The sequence below is a fragment of the Moschus berezovskii genome, chromosome 24 (genome assembly GCF_049115385.1).
Source record: "Moschus berezovskii isolate FMDL1 chromosome 24, NW_MosBer_1.0, whole genome shotgun sequence".
Taxonomy (NCBI): domain Eukaryota; kingdom Metazoa; phylum Chordata; class Mammalia; order Artiodactyla; family Moschidae; genus Moschus; species Moschus berezovskii.
In genome coordinates this window covers 12,754,916-12,770,340 of record NC_142483.1, presented here as the reverse complement: position 1 = coordinate 12,770,340, position 15,425 = coordinate 12,754,916, and the positions used below count along the sequence as shown (strand labels likewise).

General features: G+C 47.8%; 1 pseudogene across 1 annotated transcript; it reads right to left on the bottom strand.

Moving 5' to 3' along the window:
- Positions 1 to 7,715: 7,715 nt before the first annotated feature.
- LOC148773999 (PRELI domain containing protein 3B pseudogene) lies at positions 7,716 to 15,211 on the bottom strand (annotated as a pseudogene). The gene is made up of 2 exons (XR_016036162.1): positions 12,963 to 15,211; positions 7,716 to 12,036 (listed from the first exon to the last, which is right to left on the bottom strand). The product of XR_016036162.1 is annotated as a PRELI domain containing protein 3B pseudogene (transcript).
- Positions 15,212 to 15,425: the final 214 nt, after the last annotated feature.

Below are 15,425 nucleotides of genomic sequence, written 5' to 3'. Positions count from 1 at the left end.
TGTGAATGCAGCCGGTGCTGGTTCAGAGGAAGAAGGCTAGAGGGAAAGGTGGGGAGCTTGGTGCACTTGGTTCTGGACTACAACCCAGGAAAGCCCCTCATCTGCCCCACGCTGTCCGCGCTGTTGCTACCTCTCAGGCACCACCTTCCAGCCCAGAGGCAGAAACCCTCACCCTCGGCTGGCTTTACAATCTAAGTCCCGTCAGCCCCAGAGAAGCAGCTTATCCTGGGGAAGAAGGTGCTTCTCAGGTTGGCATCAGAACTGCAGGTGGCAAAAAAAACAAAGCTCTCACCCAGCACCGCAGACCAGCTCTCCTCAATTCCATGTGTGCAGAACTCCCTTCAACTTGTGAAAATGCCTTGCCTGTGGGGCCGGGGACTCTACCGTCCAGGAGCTTCTGCTCACACTTAGCGCTGCAGGCCTGAGCTCCCAGGACCACCGCTGATTTCCCCCTCGCTCCCTTGGCTCAGCTGGGGTAGTCCATGTTGTGCTTAGTCACTCTGTCATGCCCGACTCTTTGCGACCTTTTTGGGCTGTAGCTCACTAGGCCACTCTGTCCATGGGGTTTTTCAGGAAGAATACTAGAGTGGGTTGCCATTTCCTCCTCCAGGGGGTCCTCCCAACCCAGAGATTGAACCCTCGTCTCCTTTGTTGCCTGCTTTGCAGGCAGATTCTTTATCTGCTGAGCCATCAGGGAATCTTGCTTATAGCCAAATGTATAGAATCTTATTCTGACCTAGGACAAACTGATGCCAGGGAAAGAGGGCTGGGTACTCCCAGCCACTGGCAGGGTTCCCAGGAAATCCTGAGTCTTCGGGAAGATGAGACATTCACAGGCATGTCCATTTGTCCGCCTAACAATCTGGACAGTATGAACCAAGTCACACCCACATTCAGCAAGCTGCTGATCACAGGTACTCAGCCAGGTTTGGCTGGGCCAGGGGCTGTGTGCCTTTTGATACCAATTCTAGAGGGTGCCAGGAAGAGCAGGGGTAGAGAAGAGCCCTGGGCCAGGGCTTGTTTGCCTGCTGGCACCAACTCGAGGTGACTTAAAACAGAAGAAGCCAAAGTCAGGGTGAATACCAGGGAGGCTGGCCCCAGGCACCATAGAAAGCCCACGTGGGTAGAGGGAGGAGAGGAACAGACAAGCCCTCTCTTCTGCCTGCCCCAGGGGGTGGGGGAAGGAGAGAGTTCTCAGCCAGAACTCTGGATCCTGATGTAACCACGATGCCCCTTTTATTGAATATAAACCATAGAAGAAGAGTAAAGGAAATCCATGGTAGTCTGCAAAGCTGAGCCTGGGGACAGGGAGCTAGAGGGGTGGGTGCCATCTGGTGGTCATCCCTGGTATTGTGATGCTTGGAATGGCTCCCTAAGGTAGGGCTGAAAATGGGAGTGGGGCAGCAGCCAGTCAGGATGGATGGGGAGTGGGGAGTGAAGGGGAGTGAAGGTGACATGGCCTAACACCTGCAAGCCAGCGCTTTATGTGTACATATCTAAGTAGCACTTGCAAGGGATTATCCCCATCTTTCAGAAGACAACTGAGACTCGAATGAGACACCAGTTACCCCAGCACAGCAAAGGGCAGAGCTGGGACTGGAAGCTACATCTCTCTGATTCCAGAGGCCCTGACATCTGCACCTTACTGCCCCTTGGCCCCCCTGGAGAAGGGTCTTGGGTCCTCCTGCAGGACTATGACCGTGGGAATGTGGAGGGAGTAGCCTGGAGCTCAGATTCTGTCACCTGTCAGCAAAGCCACCTGTGGTCCTCGGGGCCTAAGGCCCATGCAGAGAAGTTTCCAGAAGCAATCGATGAGACTTTCCTGGTGGTCCAGTGGTTAAGAATCAGTCTGCCAATGCAAGGGACACAAGTTCAATCCCTGGCCTGAGACGATCCCACATGCTTCAGACCCACTAAGCCTGTGAGCCACAACTACTGAAGCCTGTGTGCCTAGAGTCCATGCTCCGCAACAGGGGAAGACACCACAGCTAGAGAAAGCCCTCTCAGCCAAGAAGACCCACCACAGCCAGAAAGAAATATATATATTTTTTAAGCAGAAGGAGGGGAACGGAAATGCATCCACAGGTCACTGACCACCCTCCAACACACACTCAGGCCAAGGGTGGTGGAAACCCAGAGCCCCCATTATCCAGGTCTCACTGCAAAAAAACAAAGAGTTTCCAACATTGGCAAATGTTTTTCCCCAGAAAAGATCTTTCTGCCTCGGTCCTCAAAATACCAAGGGTGAGTTTATTAGTACATAAGTTGTACCCTGCCCATTTTTATGTTGCTTTCAGATCTCAACATGCTATTTTTTTCACATATCTTCACGGGGGTAGGAGGCAGCCAATCAGAGTTTTAACAAAAACGTCCTATCCGTACACAGCACCTTAAATTCAAGACGTTTGCACCTCTGCTCCCCCATGCCCAAAAGACAGAAAACCACCACCCAGTTCAGAACTGGATGAGTAGTTTTTTGTTGCTATTGTTTTATACCGTTGCTCACTCTTTCTCTTTTTATTTTTTTCTTTTCTTTCTCTTTTCATAAATTTATTTGGCTGCACCAGATCTTAGTTGAGGCAATGCAGGATCTAGTTCCCTGATCAGGGATTGAACTCTGGCCCCCTGCATTGGGAGTGTGGATTCTTAGCCACTGGACTGCCAGGGAAGTCCCTGGTTGAGCAGGTCTATCCCCACAAGAGGTATTTGGAGACAAGCCAGGGCCTCTACACCTGGATGAGCCCAGGTCCACTAGGCCAAGGATGAGGAGGGTTGAAGTTTAGGCTCACCAGGCATTCCATTTTAGCTGATCCCGGGAACACAGACCTCAGCAACTAGCCTGTCTCTCCATCACCTCAGAGGTCCAAGTCACATCACTTTGTGGGAAGCAGGGGCCCGTGTGGAGGAGGAGCCTGCACCCCAGTGACAGGGTCAGGGAGGGGCTGACTCATGGACCAAGACCCTGGGTTGCAGCAATGGTTCCCAGTAGTCACACAGCACTGAGGCTTCAAGATGCATCCTGGGACAAACAGGAAGGTTTGGGGCAATTACTCACCCCCAATCCCTACCACCCCGCCAACCCTGCCCATGGGCCTGGACAGAATTCTCTTCCAGTAACTCCAGGCCTCACTGACTTTGCTTACTGTGGCTTCGCTGCTCAGTCATGTCCAACTCTGTGACCCTGTGGACTGCAGCCCACCAGGTTCCTCTGTCCATGGGATTCTCCCGGCAAGAATACTGGAGTGGGGTGCCATTTCCTCTGCCAGGGGATCTTCCCAACCCAGGGATTGAACCCAGGTCTCTTATTTCTCCCAAATATGCCAGCTTCTGTCTTCATCCTGCTCCAGACCTCCGTCATCTCTTCTTACACAGAGCACGGTCAGTGAGGATGCCTTCTGACCTCAGCCCCTGCCTCCAGCTCATTCTCTACATAGCAACTCAAGGAAAACCTTCTAGAACCTGACACAAGCACTTACTGGTCAAGCACATTGCCTCGTCACGACTCCCACTGGATGAAGACCAGCCTCTGGCTGAGCCCCTGAATGACCTCCTGCTCCAGCCTCACTTCAAACCATCTCCCGCTGGCTCTCCAGCCCCAGCCCCAGCCCAGTTTCTGTGGCTTCCGCCATGCTCTCTCCCACTTCCTCCTCTGCCCCCCTCGCCACGCACGCGCGCCCCACCCCGGCTGTGTCGGTGCTGGAACACGGTGCTGGGGAAGACACGAGGCAGTCTGACAGTAGGAAGAAACGGGGACCCAAGAGGAGGAAGAGAAAGCTCTGGGAGGGGGTGGGAATCAGAAAAGACTTCTGGGAGGAGATGGCACCTAAGCCAAGCCTTCAGGGGCAGACTGGGTTCTGACCAGAGCGTGAGTTGCCGGAGGCACGGGGACGCGGGCGAGGGCCTCTTAGGAGGATGGCACAGCCTATTTGGGTGACAGCCCACGCCTAGTGTGACTAGAGGGCACACGTTGCGGGGTGGGGATTCGGTAGGGGATGTGGGGAGAGGAAGAATGCACCCTTGAATGCTAGCTTCACTAATTTAGATCTCAACTCTGCCTAAAAAGACTTCCAATTTTACTTTCACAGGAAGAGGAACTTCTTGGTTTCCTTTTCCAACCAATATTTTATTGAATGCTTTCCACGGCGTGGGTCCTGTGCAAATAATCCAAAGCTGGACTGGCCCAAAATCCAGGCCAGTGATTCCCCAAACTTGGCTAATGAACAGAATGGGAGATTGCCACACAAATCAAGTCCTAGGCCCAGAAAATCACCTTTCTGTGACTTTTCTTAGCAAAGACAGATGGGCTGAAATTCTCATAGAAGGATCCACTAAACCAAGAGAAAGCAAAAAGTATAAGTGCGTAGAGTAGTTGAAATACATTTTTTTTCTTTATGGCCATGCCACGTGGCTTGTGGCCTCTTAGCAGTGAAAGCATGGAGTCCTAACCACTGGACTGCCAGGGAATAATTCCCTTGGAGTATAACATTAATTAGACTTTTCCACAGATTGAACCTCCCAAACCAAAAAGGTCATCTTTCTGCTCACACCCCCTACAACAGTCAATCCTAAAGGAAATCAACCCTGAATATGCATTGGAAGGACTGATGCTCAAGCTTCAATCCTTTGGCCACCTGATGTGAAGAGCTGACTCATTAAAAAAGACCCTGATGCTGGGAAAGATTGAGGGCAGGAGGAGAAGGGGATGACAGAGGATGAGATGGTTGGATGGCATCACCAACTCAATGGACATGAATTTGAGCCAACTCCAGGAGGTGGTGAAGGACAGGGAAGGCTGGTATATTGCAGTCCACGGGGTTGCAGGGACACGACTGAGTGACTGAACAACAGCTGAGAAATCTGCAAGCAAGCCCAAACAACAGTCATGATTTCCAAGTCCACTCACCCTCTTACCCACCGCCTTTGGAGGTAATCAGGATATTCTGGTGGTGAAAACTGTGTTCCTCCACGTTGTTGCCTCACCATCCACTATCCGTGCATTCTCTCCCCATCTCCCTTCCATTCCCCTCCAGTTTCAAACATAGTAAAGTAACAGAAGGCTAGAGCATGAAGCAGGGGGAGAAATTTTATATTTTAAGCATTTAATATTTTAATCAGCAGTTGCCAGCAAATGACAGATAAGGTGCAGCCTTTCTTAAGTAAATATTTCTAAATTCTCGTGCTTTGGAGGGTTACCTAGGAAATAGCCTTTCTTAGATCTCTGATTGGGAGAAATCCCTCCTGGCCTCTTCTGTATTTCTTCCTTTCATAAAGCAATTATACTTATTACCTTCTCTCATGGTGATTTAATCTAGGTTGTGAAATCCTTAAAACCTGGGTAATTTTCTGGCTCATCTTTTTCTCTACATAGCCAGTAGCATGCTGTATTGTGTACAAGACAGATGTCACATGAATGGCCATGTGAGTAGCTTGGACCTCCTGGCAGTCCAGTGGTTAATACAGGAGGTCCAATGTAGGGGGAGTGGGTTTGATCCCTAGTTGGGGAACTAAGGTCCCACATGCCATGGGATGTGGCCGAATTATTTTTTTAGCAAATAAATAGAAATGAATAGCAAAAGAGTACAAGTAACCTGAGAAAATTTCATTATGGTGGTTAAGAAAGGTGCATGAAGATGCATTGCTAATTTCCTGTACTTCATTGTCTACAGAAACAGTTTCCTGCCTTGGATCCACCCTTATAGCAATAGTGACATTTTTATAAAGCCGTGTTAAATCATGTGACCTCTGGAACTAAGATGGCCTCCATTTGCAATTCTAGAAAATAGTTCACCAAAACTTCATTACTATACCAGGTCATCCATACTATTGTGCTTGGGATTCACTGAGCTTCTTGGATCTTGTTTTCATCAAGTTTAGAAATTTTTCTGCCATTATTTCTTCCAGTATTTTTTCTGTACCATCATCTCCTTATACTTCGCAGAATCCACGTAGATAGACATTAGATTGCTTGAAATTGTACCACGACTTACTGGTGCTATTAATTCCACCACCACCACCACCCATCTCCCAGGTTTCATTTTGGATATTTTCTATTGCTGTGTCTTCAGGTTTTTAACTGTAATGTCTAATCTGCAGTGAATCCCAGCCAGCATACTTTAAAATCTCAGACATCACTGTGTCATTGGGATCTTTTTAAATATCAAACATATATTCTGCTTTTTTTTTTTTTTGAACGTGGGCTTTATTTTTTAAAAGCAGTTTTAGGTTCACAGCAAAACTGAGTGGAAGGGAGAGTTCCAGATACCCCCTGCCCCCACATGTGCATAGTTTCCTTCACTATTGACATCCCCAATCAGAGCGGTACATCTGTCACAATTGATGAGCCTATATTGACACATCATTATCACCCAAAGTCCATATTTACATTAAAGTTCACTCTTGGTGTTATATATTCTATGAGTTTGAATAAATGTATAATGAAATGTATCAATATATTATTAGATTTTTACTCATTGCTTAAAAAATCCACTGTCCTTTTCTTCCTCTATTTCTTGAAATATAAAAGAGTTATGATTTTAGTGTCCTCTTCCACAAATTCTAAGATTTGTGTTGGTCCTGGGTCCATTTCAATTGACTGATAATTTTCCTGTATATTTTCATGCCTGGTCATTTTTGATTGGATACCAGACATTGGGGGTTTAACCTGATTGGGTGTTGGATGTTTTCTACATTCCCATAAATATTCGTAGGCTTTGTTCTAGGTACCTTCTGGGTACTCCACACAATGACCCTGAATCATGAGGATTTCCAGTCTGGCTGCTGGGGAACAGGTACTGTTCCTGACAAGTGAATTCTGAGGATTGCTCCCTCTCACCCATTCAGATGAGCCTTGCCTTAGAGTGTTTCTCACGCACATGTACTGCTGAGTACTCCAGGAGAATTTTCTACAAACCTCCAGGCTTTTCTCTCTCATCCCCCAAGGACTACGTTGTGAATTCTAGCCACCTTGGCTTCCCTGAACACCCAGTTTCATCTTCCCAGCTTGGGGACCCCACAGGGCACTCCCTGGGTTCCCCTCCTGGAGCCTCAGCCTGAGGACTGTCTTAAGGCAGTAAAGCATGGGACTCACATCCCGTGTTTCACGTCTCTTGAGGAACACTGTCTTTTGTTGCCTCATGTCCAGAATCTTGAGAACTGTTTCATTGATCTTATCTTGTCTGTGTTTTTAAGTTTTGTTTTGTTTTCTCCCTGCTCAGGCAGGACTGGAAGGTAAACATAGTCCCTTTTACTCCATCTTGGAAGGATAAAAGCAGGGTTCTACAGCATTTATTTGTATGAAGTGTGGTCATTGTATAAGATAGAATATCACACAATCCTGAAAGAAATGCCTTAGCCAGTCACAAGAGACTACATATGGCATGATTCTATTTATATGACGCATCCTGAAATAGGCAAATCTATACAGTCAGAAAGTAGATTAGTGGTTGCCAAGAGCTGGGGATATGGGGGAAGTGGGAAGCTGAGGGCTAAAGGGTATGGGGTTTCTTTTTTGGGTGATGAAAGTGTTCTAAAATCGACTGTGGTAATGATTTATATAATACTATGCGCATACTGATGGAGAAGGAAATGGCAACCCACTCCAGTGTTCTTGCCTGGAGAATCCCAGGGACGGGGGAGCCTGGTGGGCTGCTGTCTATGGGGTCGCACAGAGTCGGACACGACTGAAGTGACTTAGCAGCAGCAGCAGCAGCATGCGCATACTGAAAACAATTCAATTGTACACTTTGAGTGGAGGAATTGTATGGTATATATGAATTATATCTCAAAGCTCTCACAAGAAGGAAGGAAATACACTTGAGCTACAAGGGCTTAGTAAAGGTAAATTTTAAAAGCATGCGTGGGTGGGGGGGTTTGAGGGGAAATCTGGGGGCAGAAGGATCCTCTGTGCATGAACTCTATTTATAATGACGTTTAAAAAACATGCAAAACAATTGCCTAGGCGATGTTCAGGGTCGCTTACGGTACAGAGAAACGCTCCACACACCGAAACCAGCTGCTGGTTCCCTCTGGAAAAATGCAGAGGAAATGAGGAAGTTATCAGGGGAGACGTGTTACCCTGTTTTTTAAGTTTTCTTAAGAAGATGGCTTGTCAGATAAATCAGCCCCATTTCCACCGATTGTGCCCCTCCATCCCTGGGCAGGCCCAGCACCCTACTGGGAACACCCGCCCCAGAGAGCCTGATTTCCCATCACTGATGCAGAAAGAACACCAGAGAGTTTTAAAAACAACTCTTGAGCTTGCTTCCGGCTTCCCTTGGGAAAACTCAACTAGCCGCCCATCACTCTCGCCCATTCTGTGTCTTCCTAAACCTTCCCAAAGCTGCAGAAAAGCCTACCGAGCTGGTGCAGGTGGCCATCAGCAGAACCTCAGGGGCCCAGTGGGGCCGCTGCTACTCTGCGTCCAGGGTCCTCAGCCCTCTTTTTGCAGCCTGTCAAGCTGCCAAACCCTGGCCATGAGTTCTTGCATTAGCTCAGCTACTGCCTGCAGTGAGAAATGCCAGCATCATGATAAGCCCCGCCTGGGGACCTCACACCCCCCACTACCACACCAGGAGGGGCTTAAACCACTTCATTAAGCCCCTCCTCTCACTCCAGCCAGTGCCCCTGCTTGAGCCCCCACTTTCTATTCAGCCTCACGCAGGAATCAGCCCTGCTGGTCCCCCAGTGCAGAGAGACAGACCACCCGCGGGCCAGGGCTGGGTGCAGGGCTGTTTTCAGGGGACCCTACTCAGCCTCAGGCCAGGGCTCCCAGGGCCCTTCCCGGTGCCCAGGCCTTTGCTCTGCCAGTTCCTCAGCCTTGAATGGCTTCCCCGAACCCAGCCTGTCGCCTACTCATTCTTTTTAACTTAAAAAAAAAAAAAAAAAACCTGTGAAATGTCACTTCTGTAAAGAAAAGCACAAATGTGCAGTGTAAAAAAGTCATGCTAAAGGGACACCTGGGTAACCAGCAGTCAGGTCAAGAAACAACATCTACCTGTTCTCTTAAAAAAAAGGAGCGTGAAGCGCAGAGAATAAAATAAGCATCTGCAGACCCTCCACTTAGCTCTGTGAACCTCTATGGGGTTTTTGTACATGCTTCAGATGTTTTTTAGTGAGGTAAAGCCTTACAGGCAGAAAAGCCCAGCCCTTAGGTAGCCTCTGGAGTCTAGGCCTCCCCCACCTATTTCAGAGGAGCCAGCACCCCACACATATCCTTCCACATTTCCCCTTAACGTGGGCTTGAGGTCTGTCAGCACTGAAGCTGGCAGCTCTGGCCACTGCGAAGGCAGATGAGCCACACCCACTGCGTGGACTCACTTCCATTTCTCCATGTAGTCTTCTGTGTGGACATTCAGCTGTTTCCAGTTTTGCACTTTACAATGTGCCCAGGAAAAATCTTCCTGCCTGGCCATCAATACTGCGACCAAGACTTTCTCTAGCTAGAAGATCTTCAGCAGTTCCCAAGGGTGTCAAGTTGCCTTCTGGAGGAGTGAAGCCAATTTCCTTCCCACTGCTTGCTAACAGGGACCCACAGCTTCACATCTCTGCAATACCTTGTATTAGCAGACTTTAAAAGTGTTGCTGGCCCAACAACTGGACCGACTCTTTCTTTGGACCTCAGGATTAAACTTCTCCTTTTCCAGGAGGTCTTGCCAGTTCCTGCTGCCCTCTCAGGAAGCACTGGCACCTCCTCTGTGCACCCACAGCCCCAGCGGGCACCCTGACCCCCACCTTCCCTAGTATCGTAATTGCTTACAGATATGCCTCCCCCAGGAAACCACGAACCTGTTCCTCATTTGCACAGTTTCCCACCATCCTGTAGAATCCCTGACATACAGTCAGCGCTTACTAAATGCTCACAGAGTGAACTGATAAATCCAGCCTTCATTTCAGAGTCCTGACCACAAATGTCCTAAAGAAGCATCCAGTGCAGGATCTGACCTTAGTGGCTGTTCAAGAAACATCAACCGAACCTGTGTATGTCTGCATCTCGGATGCTATTTGGGGACCCCCTGGAGACTCTCCAGCTCTGCCTCGGAAACATGCTGGGGAAGGTCATGAGGGTCAAGGGAAAGGTTTTGCTGTGGCCCTGACATCAAACAAGAGGAGGCAGAGAAGGGGTGCCCTCCAGGCATCGGCTGCTCTTCCTGCTGCTGTGGCAACTTTCAATGGATTTTTGTGACAGTGGGAATTACTACCTTTCATGTCATTTGGTTTTAGTTTGTGCCAAGAACTGGGGGTATTTGACATTCTAAATTTCTTTTTCATAATTTAAAACCACATGAAACCTACCTGCCACTCATGTCAGTTTTAGACTCTCATTTTCTGGCCCAAAGCCCAAGGCGAGGGAGGAGGGGATGGGCCCTGTTGGAACCCACTCCTGACTCAAAATCCAGGGCTCTTCACTCCACTCCCATCCAGGAAAATTGTGTCCCCTTTCTGTAAGATTCCTGAACACTAGCCTGGGCCCAGCCATGCTTTGTACTTACAGCACTGTTCTGAGGCAGACATGCTTGGAAACATGGAAGATGTTCATGGAGTTAAGAACAATATTCTTAGATTTCCTGAGCACTCACTGGGTGCCAAGCTGCATGAAGAGTTTTCCAAGCTTTGGCCTCCTAACAACCCTATAAAGCAGGTATGATTATGCGCAGTGACAGGGGAGGAAACTGAGGCTCAGAGAGGCCAGGTAAGGATGGATGGATGCTTGGATGGATGCATGGGGAGGAGGATGGGGCAAGCAGGCACAGAACCAGATCTGACTCCAAGTCTGCGTCTCACGGTTTGTCATCAGCGCCTCCACTTCCTGTCCCATGGTAGGCTGAGTCTGAGTATGGGTCCAATATAAACAGGGGCATTTGCTATCCAGCTATTACAAACTTGAGCCAGGGTTTAAAGGCAACCTTTTTTTTTCCTTTAAAAAAAGCATACCTTGTTTCCAGAGTACTCAAGAACAATTAAACTAACTGACCCATTTTTAATGAAATGCAAGCATTTTGTGAAGTGCGTTATTTTTTAACTTGTCATCGATGCAAAATGCATCTAATTCGCTTAATTTTTTCTCAGCTCATGATTTAAACCCAGGAAATGGCTCAGAGAGGTTTTGCCGATACCCTTGATGGCAAGTTTCTAATGGGCTGTGGCTGGCTACAGCTGTCTTGCTCTTGAGCCAGGCCCCAACCCTCAGCTGGAGCAGTGGGCCAATGCCACCTGTCAGCTGGAGGACATTGATTTCTGAGTTCCTGGGGTTTGGTCACCTGCTGTTGCTAACGCCACAAAGCAGGACCGGCAGCCACCCGTTTTTACCTGCTCTTTACTGAGTGCCCAGAGCAGGGTTAAGGGAACTCATATCAGTCATTCACACCTTAGTAAGGAATAAATTGGGGGAAATGGGATTCTAATTGGGTGATGGATGCTAGGGAATGGGTTTGAGGTTTGGGGCAGTCCAGAGACCCTCTTAATGCCACGGGAGCTGTCTAGATGCGTAATCTCCACATCTCTGACTCTTTGCAAAATGGTCCTGAGGCACCTTGTTGCTGGAATATTTACCCAGAGAGTAATGACAGTAGGTGGGTTGCAGCTCTGAGTATATGTCTAGCACAAAACGGTCCTCCCTGGGCCCGAGAGCCTACCTCCCGCCAGAGGGCGCTATAGCCACCCCAGCCGCTGCAGGCTCCCTCCCCTGTGCCCGTTTGACCCACCAATCTTCCGCCTATGGTGGTCGCTCCCACAGGGGTAGCAGGGTCCAGCAGTGGAGTCTTCCTCACACAGCGGCTGGATGGTACTGGTTGGTGACTTTGCCTTCCAGGGTGTGGCCCGCTCACAGCAGCATCTCCCTGCTCCGACAGGATGACTGGGCAAAATGTAGATTCCTGAATCTCAACCAAGTGATTCTCAGTCGTGGTACCCATTGGATTGTGGGGCGATTTTGCAATACTGATGTGGGGTCCCCTCCAGAGATCACGTAGAACTAGACCCAGGGCGGCCTGGGCATCATGTTCCAGCGCACAGTCAGGGCTGAGACCTGTTGGTTAGAATCTGGCATAAAGGACGTATCTTGTCAGGATGCGCTGCAGGCTGATTGTGAGAGCCACTGCTGTGAAGGGATTGTGGTTTGCGCAGCCCATTCATTCATCCTTCCCTTTTGGGTGCCCTCATAAGCTGGCACATGGAACCACAGAGTGGAGTCACTCTGAAATTATGGTTCTCTAACTTGCTTTCTCGATCCCTTTGGCCTGCACCACTTTCCACATCAGGGAAGTATTTAACCACCACCCCACCGCCCTAGCTGTTGAGGGTCCTGCTTGCTTCCGGTTTTCCCCAATTAATCCATGAGGTGGTGGGTATCCTGATCAGTTCCCTAGGGCCTCTGGGTGAGTCTCCTTTGGGTAACTGCTTGGGAAGGGGGACTGCTGACTCATGGGGTGGGTGCATTTTAGGTTTTAACTGAAACTGCCAAGGTGTCCTCCTGCAGTCTGGTCAGAAGGCCCAGGGGTTCCAATGTGCAACTGACAGGCTGCTGTCCTAAGCAACTTTCATCCCCTTGAGGGGATGGGGTCACAGAGGCTGCTATTTACTAAGCATCTACTGTATCTGGAGCCCATGGGATGCACTTACAGAAAGCATCCTAGTCCACAAGCAGCATCATAGTTACAGGCATAACTTGGCAATATTACAAGTTTGGTTCCAGGACACCAAAATAAAGCATGAATCACACAGAGTTTTTGGCTTCCCAGTGCACATAAAAGTTGTGTTTAGATTATACTGTTGTCTATTAAGTATGCAATAGCATTCGGTCTGAAAAAAGTGTACAGGGACTTCCCTGGTAGTCCAGTGGTTAAGACTCCACACTTCCACTACAGGGGGCATGGGTTTGATCCCTTGTTGTGGAAGTAAGATCCCACATACTGTGCCAAAAAGTAAAATAATAACAAAATAATTTTAAAATTTAAAAAGGTACATACCTCACTTATATAGTACTTTATTGCTAAAAAATGCTAGCCATCATCTGAGCCTTCAGCAACTCATAATCTTTTTGCTGGTGGAGGGTCTTGCCTCGAGGTTGATGGATGCTGACGGATCAAGGTGTTGGCGGCTTGAAGACTGAGGAAGCTGTGGCAATTTTTTTTTCAGCTGATCCCTTTTATTTAGAAACCCTGCACCTCTTTGCTTTGATCAAGTCACTTAGCTTTTCTTCAACTTATTAAAAAAAACATTCTACCTAAAATAGAGTTGTATTTTTTAAATAACAAATACACTGCCAGCTTGTGAGCTGGGGACCGGGTGCTGTGTATTAACTTCCATTATCATTTCTCCCCAAATGCTGCTGCCGCTGCCATTGGCGTCCATATGCTTCCTCTTGCCGAAGCTGTCAGTTCCTCAGTTTCAGCATTTAATTTATGTATTACCCACTCCATTGCTTCTTGGCCTTTATTAGTGTTTGATGATATCGTACTTGCCATCAGCCCTTCAAGGTAATGGCTGAGACTGACTCTTTTCACAGTAATTACGACTTCGTGAGTCAAAACAGTTTTTCTGAGTCTTAAGGATGTGGTTTGTAAGTCTCCCATCTATTGAAACCATATTTGTAAGTGAAATATTTGTAGACTTAAATTCCATTGTTTTCTCTACAGGATCCACTACAGAATATTCTTGCACAGATGTTTTGGTTCTTGCTGCACCAATAATAGATTTCACAATGGAAGGCAGTCCCCACTCTGTGCTGAGAAGTCTGTGGCTGTGCAACTTTCCAGAGGGATCTACGTGTCTGTCCAGTACATCAACTCCAACCACACTCAGGTTCAAAGGGTTTGAACCACAGCTGTTGTAACAGTTTCCCATGGGTGGTCAAAGTCGTGCTCTGAAGTCCAGATCTTCATGGGACTGGTGGCCAGCACGGTGTCAGGGCGGCGCTAGTGGCAATTTCTCACAATAAGACAGCAATGAAGTCTGCTGTATCAAATGACTCTTCCGTTCACAAGCAATTTTTTGGGAGTACACAGTGCTGTTTGATAGCACTGTACTCACAGTAGAACTTGCAAACTTGGAGTTGGTTCTCTCAAGCCCTGCCACTGCTTTATCAACTACGTTTATGTAACAGCATTCCAAATCCTTTCAACAATCGTCACAGCATCCTCACCAGGAGTAGATTCTGTTCCAAGAAACCACTTCCTTTGCTTGTCCATAAGAAGTAATTCCTTGTTCGTTAAAAGTTTTATCATGAGATTGCAGCAATTCAGTTGTGTTCAGGCTCTAATTCTAGGGCTTCTGTGATTTCCATATCTGCAATGATGTCCTTCAGTGAAATCTGAACCACTCAAAGTCATCCATGAGGGTTGGAATCAAATTCTTCCAAACTCCTGTTAATGTTGATGTTCGGTCATCTTCCCGTGGATCACATGGCATCTAGAATGGTAAATCTTTTCCAGCAGGGTTTCAATTTTCAGATCCATCAGAGGAATCACTATCTGTGGCAGCTACAGATAGTGTAGCTTTTCAAATTTATTTTGGTTGTGCTGGGTCCTTGTTGTTTAGTTGCAGTGTGCAGGGGCTACTCCTTCATTGAGGTGCACAGGCTTCCCACTGCAGTCACTTCTCTTGCTGTGGAGCACTGGCTCCAGGTACACAGGCTTCAGTAGTCGGAGCACATGGGCTCAGTGATTGTGGCACATGGGCTTAGTTGCTCCATGGCTTGTGGAATCTTCCTGGACCAGGGATTGAACCTGTGTCCCCTGCATTGGCAAATGGATTCTTATGCTCTGTACCACCAGAGAAGTCCCTGAAAGGTAATTTTTAACAAGATAAGACTTTAAAGTCAAAATTACTCTCTGGTTCATAGGTGGGATGTTGTTTCAGTGGGAACGAAAACAACATCAATCTCGTCCATATCTATCAGAAGTCTTGAGTGACTAGGTACACTGTCAATAAACAGTAATATTTTGAAAGGAATCTTTTTTTTCTGAGCAGTAGGTTTCAACAATATGCTTAAAGTGTTCAGTAAACCATGTTGTAAACAGATGTGCTATCATCCAAGCTTTATTGTTCCATTTACAAAGCACGGGCAGAGTAGGTTTAGCATCATTCTTAAGGGCCCTAGGATTTTTGTAAATGTAAATAAGCACTGGCTTTGGCTTAAGCTCACCAGCTGTAATAGCCCCTAACAAGAGAGTCAGCTTGTCCTTTGAAGCTTTGAGGCCAGGCAATAACGTCTAGCTCCCTTGTGGCTCAACTGGTAAATAATCTGCCTGCAATGTGGGAGACCTGGGTTCGATCCCTGGGTTGGGAAGATCCCCTGGAGAAGGGAAAGGCTACCCACTTCAGTATTCTGGCCTGGAGAATTCCATGGACTGTATAGTCTATGGAGTCGCAAAGAGTCGGTCACGACTGAGCGACTTTCATTCATTTCATGAATGTTCTAGACGGCATTT